Here is an 11,007-nt window from a genome sequence, read left to right on the forward strand (position 1 = left end):
TAAGCCGTGGCTGTGCGGCGGTGAAAAACCTAGCGTTTCATATAGCACAGTACACAAAAGCGCTGCACAACGCTACAGCAGCTGGTTACCACTTGGATTTTGGAGACTTATTCTTTAAAAGTTTTCAAAAACAAATTGGTTTTAAGGAAGCGCGGTCAGCGGGAGGGTAACGACGTTTGCCTTTAGCTAAGTCTGCCTGTCGTGCAGTCAGGCTCCAGGGCATCCACATATAGCACAGACCTGATCCACACTGGTTTCGACGCATTGCTCTCGCTCGGTAGTGCTATGTAGTGCTCTGTGATGTATGAGCCCTTGGCAACGACACCCTCCATTCAAGAGTATGTCGAGATCTCGAAATTGCCGGATGCGTGGCTCCTGCCATAATGGGATCAGAGCATCCTACGCCTCGCGAGAATGCCTGCCATTGCGTGGCCTGAATGAAATGCATTCTACCCAAGGTTCTATGATAATGCTGAATCTCTATCACGCGCTATATGGAGCGCAGCGCATACAAAGCAAGGATGTCCGCCAAGTTGACGGTCGAACGCGCAGGAGAAGTTATCTACAGCCGCTTACTGCCGACTTCACCCATCAGCAGGCAGCCGTGTCATTGCTCCCCATATCATTACTCCCCGGAGCCGTCCGTCCAGCAGCATACCGGGGGCATTTCCGGCGCGCGCGCCGATTTACCGCGCCACATTTTGATCCAATCGGACTGAAACGCGTCCTCACAGCCGATAGTAAATCTCTCCCGGCGGCGCCCGTGACCTGCGAAGTGATGGGAGGCAGCGACGGAGACGCACGCGGGTCAGAGCGCACTGCAGAGGCAGCGACGGAGACACACACGGGTCAGAGCGCACTGCAGAGGCAGCGACGGAGACACAAACGGGTCAGAGCGCACTGCGGAGGCAGCGACGGGGACACACACGGGTCAGAGCGCACTGCAGAGGCAACGACGGAGACACACACGGGTCACAGCGCACTGCGGAGGCAGCGGCGGAGATACACACGGGTCAGAGCGCACTGCAGAGGCAGCGACAGACAGCCGGCGGCTGGGGCGCCGCTTTAATTACGTGTCAAGAAGTTCACGATTAGTTAGGCGGAGGGCGCCGACCGGCCCGGGCGGGCGCTGTCGCTCTGTTCCGGTGCGGAGAACACTGGCCCGACACCATGGTTATACTGTCGCGCGTGCGCACGGCTCAGCTGCCATTTCGACAGCCTACTGCAGCGAATGCAGTTGCAACGCTTTTGGTGACGTGATGGATTTGATTTGAAGGAGCTGACACAATGCTCAGTACCCAAATTCCATAACGCTTCTACTAAATGTGTCAAGTACTCACATGTTGACAGTAACACACCCTCCTTTACAACGTGCAGCATATTCTGGGTGTCGCCATAGACCAACTTGACAATGATGACATAATTTTCATAATAATGAAATAACGATCGAACGCACCGGATAGGAGCTTTCGGAAATACATGGAAAACGTGTGAAATTTTTCTGCGTGGCATTCATCGCAATTAATCCTTAGAACTGGTTGATAAAGTGCGCTGGTGACGCCTTTCTCCTTCTTTGGTGCGCCGGGCATCTGCTGCGCCTGGTTAGGGCACGCGACCGATATGGATGCGTGTCCCCCGTCGTCCGTATGTGCAAGTCGAGGGAACGCTCTAACCCCTATTAAACCATGATGTCCTGGCTGTGCCCCTGTCAAAAACGCCCCTGTCATATCATGTGGTAAATATGCGCCACCCCTGGTGCACTCGATAAAAGCTTGCCTGGGGGTAACACGCACAGGGAGAGTCGACTCAGTTTATGCCGAACAGTACGACCATCTGCCAAAGAACCTTTCGAGATCAGATGCACAACACGTCCGAATTTCTGGAACAAAGCGTTCCAGCAATGCTTCTAGACCATCAATAAGGGCTCCGAGTCCTCACAGTGGAGCACATGCGAACGTCTGATGGCGGAGTCGATAAGGGCCTTGACTCCTCACAATGGAACGCATGCGAACGTCTGATGGCGGAGTCGATAAGGGCCCCGAGTCCTCACAGTGGAACGCATTCGAACGTCTGATGGCCAAGTCGATAAGGGCCCCGAGTCCTCACAGTGGAACGCATGCGAACGTCTGATGACGGAGTCGATAAGGGTCCCGAGTCCTCACAGTGGAACGCATGCGAACGTCTGATGGCGGAGAATTTCATCTGCGAGTCGCTCAGAACAAAATGACCGGCTTGCGACCTCTGTGCGCGCTTGGGGGGGGGGGGACTGTAACATACCACCAACACTGGCCGGAGCGGTGCAAAAGGGGGGGGGGGGCTGTAACATACCACCAACACTGGCCGGAGCGGTGCAAAAGGGGGGGGGGGGGGCTGTAACATACCACCAACACTGGCCGGAGCGGTGCAAAAGGGGGGGGGGCTGTAACATACCACCAACACTGGCCGGAGCGGTGCAAAAGGGGGGGGGGGGGCTGTAACATACCACCAACACTGGCCGGAGCGGTGCAAAAGGGGGGGGGGCTGTAACATACCACCAACACTGGCCGGAGCGGTGCAAAGGGGGGGGGGGCTGTAACATACCACTAACACTGGCCGGAGCGGTGCAAAAGGGGGGGGGGGCTGTAACATACCACCAACGCTGGCCGGAGCGGTGCAAAAGGGGGGGGGGGGCTGTAACATACCACCAACACTGGCCGGAGCGGTGCAAAAGGCGGGGGGGCTGTAACATACCACCAACGCTGGCCGGAGCGGTGCAAAAGGGGGGGGGGGGGCCGCAACATACCACCAACACTGGCCGGAGCGGTGCAAAAGGGGGGGGGGGGCTGTAACATACCACCAACACTGGCCGGAGCGGTGCAAAAGGGGGGGGGGGGCTGTAACGTACCACCAACATTGGCCGGAGCGGTGCAAAAGGACTCCGAAGTGCGACCGACCATCCGTTTGTGCCATGCCTCGTCTGTGCGGGCTTACGACAAAATATTTCCCATCGGCATCACATCGTTCTATGATTGTATCAGATATTTAGGGTCAGTGAACTCAAGCAGCGTGGGAGAAACATGCCATTGTGTCATATACATATGTTGAAAAAGATGAGGTGTCGGAATTGAAAGCTTTCTTGGGCACGGATGCATGAATAATTGCATGATCCCAAGACTTGGCCATTCCTTTTGTGTTCGCAGCTAAATGTCAAATACAAACGCAAGCATAGAAAGCTCCCCAAAAGCAAGATCAAACTGAACTGGCCGAACAGGCTGCCGCAGTGCGGCATGTGGCACAAGGGCGCGAGGCTGCCGCAGTACGGCATGTAGCACAAGGGCGCGAGGTCACTTTTTCGAAATGAACGCTCACGGTATAATTTTTCTCAGGACACAACGGCTAATGAAAGCTAAAAATGTGTTCCTGTATGCCACCCAGATGAGTGCCTCCATGATCGAGGACCATATCTGCACTTTGCCGAGGGTCCCTTTGGATCCAGGATTATTGTACCATTTTCGAAGTCTTCCCGGATCTAGGGTCTTTTCTTCAGATCAAAGCACACCTCTGGCACTGCAAGGTGAAATAGTCTCCTCGAGTAACAAAAAGTGTTTCCCCCAACTCTCAATGGTATCCTAATAACAAAGAATCGAATCAATAACAAAGAATATAACAACTTGCTTATAATGTATTGCGTTAAATAATGAGTGCCTACAAACACGGCCTTAATGTACCGCGGTTTTAACGCAGGCTTTTGACGACATCAGGGCGTGGATTTCAAATAGCGCGGAAATAGCATAGCTGGATCTAGTTGGGAACCAGTAGTGTCGATGGTGCGGTGGTTGAGCTACGGGTCTGGGAAACCAGAGGTGCGGGTTGATTCCCCGCGGTGGCTGCCTCCCCCACCAAGGTTAGAGGCAGGCGATGTCATGTGCTTCCAGCAACTGAGTGGGTCGTCCCAATGACAGACACAGGTGGGCGCTGGACGATGTTGTCGGTGAACTGAGCAGACAGCGACCGTGAGGAGATACCGGCAGTGCCCTCTAGCGGTGCGATATCAGCGCCACCTTCACCGTGATCGACACGCCTGCCTGCTGCTGTAGTTCATCTTTAGCAGACACATCAGCCGGTACTTCTCGAGGAGCTGCAGCTACTCGGGGTTTGCCTCCCAGATCCCGACGCGTCTGCCCGGTGAGTTCCACGGTGTCCTCGTACCCGAGCCTGACCGTCGATGCAGCGCCACAAGAGCAGACGTCCGACCCGACTGCAGTCACGCGGCGCGGGTCGGCCCACAGCAGAGGGCAACAGCGGAGGGGCGAGCGGAGACCGGCACGCTCGCACTCGGCGCCGCCCTCTGGCGCCAGCGCCGTCAGCGGCCGGTACAGATCATAGTACCGCGCGCCCGACTCGGCCACCAAGGAGAGAATGCTGCGGTCGCTGCGGACGCCGCCTGCGTGCAGCCGGCAGCGGACAGGGTCGGCAGGGAGCGTCGGCAGCCCACTGCGAGCTCGCTGGCCACAAGGTGCGGAGGGCGGCGCACTGCGAGGCGGAGGCCACCGGCCGCTCGGCCAGCGGCGGTGCGCCGGCCAGTGTCAGGCTGCGGCGACGGCGACCAGCAGCCAACCGCAGGCCGCAGCCGTGCCCGGCCAGCAGCAGAGCCAGCAGCGGCGGCAGCAGGCGCAGCAGGCGCACCATCGTTACTGGCCGCCGGCGGAGCCCGACCGAGGGTGGCTGCCGGCGGGTCAGGGTGTCCATCCAACGGTTGCCAATGACCGCGTATTTTCTGGCTTGCCTTTGATCGCAGCCCGACGTCAGTGGTTGAATCTTGAGTTATGCAGACATCCAGGGGCAGACATCCACTGCCATTGCTAAGCCACACAACGGCATTCGTAATAATGCGAGTTATCGGCATTCAACGACACTTAAAGCCCGAATGAGTAGTGCAGACCTTCTAAATCGCATGAAGGCGGAGTTTTTGTTTTAAGCTTTCCTTTGCGCACACAGGATCCTAAGAATTCATTAAGAAATTCATTATAAATTCAGTAAGAAAATTAGTGTGCTCTAATTTCGCACCTTAACCATTGGCAGGTAGCTCAGGAGCCGGATATGACATCGGTCTCCATGTCCTTCATGTGCCCTTGGGAATGACGACCAAGGAACTGGTTTGAGAGCCCAAAGGGCCCGATAGGCTTCTCGAAGATTCCATTATGGATCCCCAGCCTGCAGGGTCAGGCCCTAAAACGCCTTTGAAAGGGCCCATTGCGCTGATCGGGGCTCCCCTGAGTCGGTGAGAACCCCGCATGTCTGTCAAGCATCACCAGCGCCAAACAGTCGGTTCCATGTCAGTCTGTGCCTGAGGTCATGGGACGTTCATCTTCTGGTGACTTCTGGCTTCTGTTTGGGTCAAAAAACATTAAAAGAACAATAGATCCAAGCAAAGTTGTGCCCCTGGTGCTTAATTCGGCCATACCCGGTGTTTTGTTTTAGAGGGGGTGTCACAGTCAGGGGCACTTCATCACCCCTGTTCCCGTCGTTACTAAAACTGACTGCGCCCCGTTTACAATGAAGTGGTCCTATCAGCCAGTGGCGCAAGCAGGGGAGGAAGGGGTGGGGGTGAGTGAAGGGGGATACGGGAGGGCGCGAGCCTCATCCCCAGGGGCCCGAAGGTCTGGTCAAATATCGTATTAAGGGGCTCGGCCCGCAGGCCCCGACCCTCAGGTGCCAGTCAAAGAACCCTTTGGGCCGGTTCAGGCACTTCTGAGTCGATGAGAGTCCATACGTCGATTAGGCAGCACCATGACTTAACACATGACTTAAAGGAAGTATCTCAAATCTGTACATTGTTTTAACTGAAACGGCCATGTTGAACATCATTTGGTGCCGTTCACAACCCTGCCCGTCTGAAGACTTAAAGCCCATTAGTTTCTGCGCTACACACCCGCAAAGATGTGCCGAGTATTTCGGGCAGGCTATTTCAAGGTCACCCAGGACTCCATGACGCTATATGAGCGTCATTCAAAGCCAGCCATTCTATAAGCTATCACGCGGCCAAGGCCAAGACAACCATAATTCTCGAGTCGTTTATATTCGTTTAGTGATTTGTAGATAAAACATCAGCCCTTCCTGTAACGGTCAGTTGCAAGTCTTTATTTGCTATAGTTACCGATGGTTGGCATACATCCTGAAAAACTCAAAACCGGCGCCTCAATGCCTTGGACACGAGAGCGCATGACTAGATGCGCACGACCCACAGCATGACTTCCGTGAAGTTGGCGATTTATTCTGCGATTTATTCAAGGGCGAGTTACGATTTCTCGGAAAACACGTCATATGGTCGATTATGGCACGAGAAAACCGAAAATGACGTTTATCTTGCAATATCATGTGACTCTCAAGTTTAAAAGCGAGGTCAAAGACCGGGGAGCTCAGTATCACCAAAAACATGACCGTCCGATTTCAGATTCACCGACATCAGAATATTTGTAAGCGATGCTTGCAAGTTTGGAATAGGCTGGTGAGTGTTTGGTGCTATAGATCCCTTCGAGCGTGAGTTTTACCGTGAAGAATGACCGTGAGAGGTCCGGACTTTTCGACGAACGCTAGTTCTGGCGCTAGTAAGTATTCTGGTGCTCGCAAATTTAAAATCGGCCGGTAATTTTTTGTGATATAAAGCTCACCATCCTTTGACCTTGTTTGTAGTCTTGAAGGTGACATGATATTGAGAAAAAAACGTAATTTCGATGTTCGCGTGCCATAACTCACCATATGTCGTGTTTTCAGAGAAATCGGAACTTCTCGCTGAAGGAACCCCGGGATAAATCGCCAACTCCACGGACATTCCTGGTAACGCGAAAGTGCATTTTTGGGCCCATTGGTTATTTGGACTGGTGGCCTTTCGACCACTCATAATCATTTTAGGGCTATGGGATGAAAGAGAATGGATAACGGTGGGACAGGACTACACGTGTCTGTGGACCCAACCATCGGAACTTAGTTCGCTGCGCAGCCGAGATGAGGCGTGCAGCCAGCGCCTTGGCAAGGGGAGGGGGGGGGGGCACAGAGCTGACAAACACACACACACACACACATACATACACACACAACACACACACACACACACACACACACACACACACACACACACACACACACACACACACACACACACACACCACACACACACACACACACACACCACACACACACACACACACACACACACACACACACACACACACACACACACACACACACACACACACACACACACACACACACACACACACACACACACACACACACATGCACACACCCATAATATGTATATGTATATGTATATGTATATGTATATCTATATCTATATCTATATCTATATCTATATGCCTTGTATAATTCGAAAAGAGCCAGATGCTACCGCGTGATCAGCTCTGCATGAAGTTTATAGGCAATACACTGAAAAAGATCATGCGTTAAACGAATGCATGAAATAAACCCCTAGCGCTCCTCATGTTCAAATGTCTGTTGAAATCCTTTTAAAACCTATGGTTCTCAGAAACCTTTTCAGAATTTTGATCTGGGCTGTACAGCGATATTAAAGATCCCCGCGAATGTAGGTTGAAGACCGATCAATAATTTGCTTTAACATGGTCAAGCCATATTTGCCTAGAAATTTTCTGTATTCAGTCAGTGTGTGTTAGTCATGCCAATTATGCAACGCACGTTTAAGCTTGCACGTTCACGCATCTTAGCAACAAAAACCTCGACGCCAAGCGTTGCAGTCTACATTGGGCCGCGCAGCGTCGACCCCGCGTGTAACAGTAGTCTGTCACCAACAGGTGGACGAAAATGATGACGCATTTGAAATGGTACCTTTGGACGCTTTGGCACAAAATGTGGCACATTTACAGATATTCCGGGCGTATATTTTACTTGTGCGATTTTAGATTGACGGTGACGGAATGGCCTTTGCAGCACCGCAAAGTGATGCTGGAATCTGGTGGTGGAATTTGAATGGTAAAGGAAGAATCTCTATTTTTGTGCTGCTGTAAGTATTGATCTGTTCAGAAGACAGCCTCATAGTTGAAGAAAAATTGCGCAGTGTTCTTTTAGAGGTGTGTTGATCTACTTTGAAGACGTCCAGCAACGCTATTTTAGGATGGTCGTTGGTGCGCGCGCGGCACCGGCCGCCTGGCGTTACTTGCAGTGGCCAGCACCGTTCGGTTCCACGGTAGCTGTGACCCAAGCCATCGCTGTCCGTGCTCCCTGACATTGCGTGCGTGCCGTTGCGGCTTTCCGGCGCATTCGGCTGCTGAGTCTATATTGGGTCGTCTGCCTCTCACTCTGGCAGCAGGGGTGGGCATCGTGGGGAATCGAACCCCGTACCTCTGGTTTTCTGGATGCGCAGTGGTTAACATGCGCTCGGGTGGGTGGGGATGGGGGTGGGTCAAATTGACCCTCCCCCGAAGGTTTTTCCAAAATGGTTTCCGAAAGGCGCGGCGTAGCCGTGCCCAATTCTTCACAACTGTAGACAATTGAATAGCGGATCGTTTGACATCAGAAAATTTATATTTTCCTTGCAGGGTCGTTGACTTATGACAGGTTTAAATCAGGTCATGGTTTCAGCGAAGGCAACTTTTAGAGAATCACTAAATCTGATGCAACAACGGGATGTTTGACGAAACCATACATCTTTGAGATGCTTTCTTAGAAACAGATATCTAGGCTTTGGGGCATCATGGAGACCAACCTGAAATTTGACCTTGTTTAACCTTATTTGACATGAAGGTCAGGACTCAGGAACCTCAAACTTTGACCTAAGTGAGTTCACATACAGGTCAATGCACCCTAAAAATTTGGTGCTTCTAGCTTTTTTAGTTCCCGAGATCTCAGGGGATCAAATTGCTCCCCCCCCCCACCCCCCACCCGAGCGAAGGGCATCTAGCCGGCCACCCGGGCGCGTGTTAATACATGCGCGTCAGTCATTGCGCTATCGGCGCGCGGCGCGCAGGCGTAAGCCTTGTGACATTGATTGACTGGTCGATTCTGCAAAAGAACGACCGTTCTCAGGCGATCATAGGAAGGCCTTGTGCGTTTTTGATCCCATTTCGACCCATTCCATTCAACACTAAAGAAACCCCTTATTTATTTTCAGGAAAGGGGCCCACTTGAGCAGATCACTCCGGGGCACATTCTTCATCCCGATAAAGGGCTGAACGGCCATGCTGTCCCACCGCAGTGCGTCTCCAGTCCGTCATCCTGGCGACGTGGGGCGAGATCCCCTGGCCGATAAAGGGCTGAACGGCCATGCTGTCCCACCGCAGTGCGTCTTCTGTCCGTCATCCTGGCAACATGGGGCGAGATCCCCTGGCCGATTCGGAGGCCCTTGTAATGATATGTTATATCCCATTGGCCCACTCCATAACACGGGAGGCCTTCTGACCCGCGCAGCGGACCCTGGATTGACGCAGGAACCCTCTTGACGCAACAACAACCTTGATCGTCGCAGGCCGTCAAAAAACTGGCCATACACTCCAGCTTGGCTTAACGGGCCGCTGCTGGGGTCAGGTTGGAAGGCTCACTGTTAGGCACTGGGGCTCTGACTGGCACAGAACCCCTCCATGGCCTCAATGCGAGCACGCAGCGTAAGTTATAATGTTGCCTTTCATTGTCAGAGGACCCTGACCAACGTAAGAGGCCATTCTCCCGTCTCTGTCCCTGTTGAACAAATCTTCTGACCGATTCGAGGCTCCTTGATGACACAGAATACCCTGTTAGGCACTGTGGGCTCCTGAATGATACAGGAGCCCCTACCCATGTAAACTGTAGGCCCGGCCCTGTCCCCGCTTGAGAAATGCGCCCCTATAGCTCAGACTTACAATGAGCTGACTGTTCGTTGTTGGTGATCTCTGGCCGAAATAGAGGAACACTCTGTCTCAGGAGTCAACGCACTGACATTTGAAATTACGGCCCCATGGGTGTGGGTCCTCAATGTGACCTACAGCCAGCCCTTTGGTCAGTTTCAACGTTCCAATAAGACGCTTGACCTTTGGTCTCGAGTCTCTTCGGGCCCTCTTTGGGGTCCCTCAAACACCACTCCGACTCGGGACCAGTTGCCGCTACGGGACTCCTGTTAGGCGCTGTGGCCCCTGAACGACACAGGAGCCCTTCATTGTGTCAGGGACACCGAACATTGCAAATCGCGGGCCTTGCCTTGTTCCTGCTTGGGAAATGGGTCTCAAGGGCTCAGGCAGACGTGGAGCCGATTGCTCGGTGTTCGAGAATCTCTGGCTGATATATTTCGGGTCACGACCACACGGGCTGCGATTCTTTATATGCCCTACAGTCAGTCCATTGGATCCTTATGTTCTCCGACCGGGCGTTTGGTCGTCGGTTCTGGTGGGCCACCAGAGCCCTTCTCCTGGTCTCATCGAACACTTCACTTCGTCGGCTCGGGGCCGTTGCTAGCATAGGACTTTCTGTTGGGCGCTTTGGGCCCCTGTCAGACACCAGGCCCCCGACCAGTATAAATCACTGCCCGGGCTTTATTGCTGATTGGGAAATGGGAATACAGGTCCACACAGACACGGAGCCGACCGTGTCGCACTGGTGGTGCCTGACAAACATCTTGGTCCACGTCGACTCAAGGGGTCCCCGATCGGCACGAAGCGCCCTCTGACTTATGTGAGGGCCCGTGTCCGCAGGCGGGGCCCCTGAATAAGTCTCCAACCAGCTATTGGGCCACCCCTGCATGCTTTAATGGTCGGGACTGCACCACCTCGGTGCATGTCGCGTTGGATTAACCCAAATATATGCGGCTTTCGACTCATTCTAGTTGGCGGTATTGGCTCTTTGTTCACTGGTTTCCCGCTTGGAAGAAAACACGACAAAAATCCTGTTTAGGAACAAAAAGTGGATATTTTGTTGAGGATGTATTACTTTTTTATTTTGAGGAAGTCTAAGTCATGAAAATTTTACGGGTAACTATTAATCGTGCCTTATATATGACCTGTCACTCGTCTCATGCCATGAGCTTGA

Source organism: Pollicipes pollicipes, unplaced genomic scaffold, assembly GCF_011947565.3.
Source record: "Pollicipes pollicipes isolate AB1234 unplaced genomic scaffold, Ppol_2.1 Scaffold_3087;HRSCAF=3621_pilon_pilon_pilon, whole genome shotgun sequence".
NCBI classification, from domain to species: domain Eukaryota; kingdom Metazoa; phylum Arthropoda; class Thecostraca; order Pollicipedomorpha; family Pollicipedidae; genus Pollicipes; species Pollicipes pollicipes.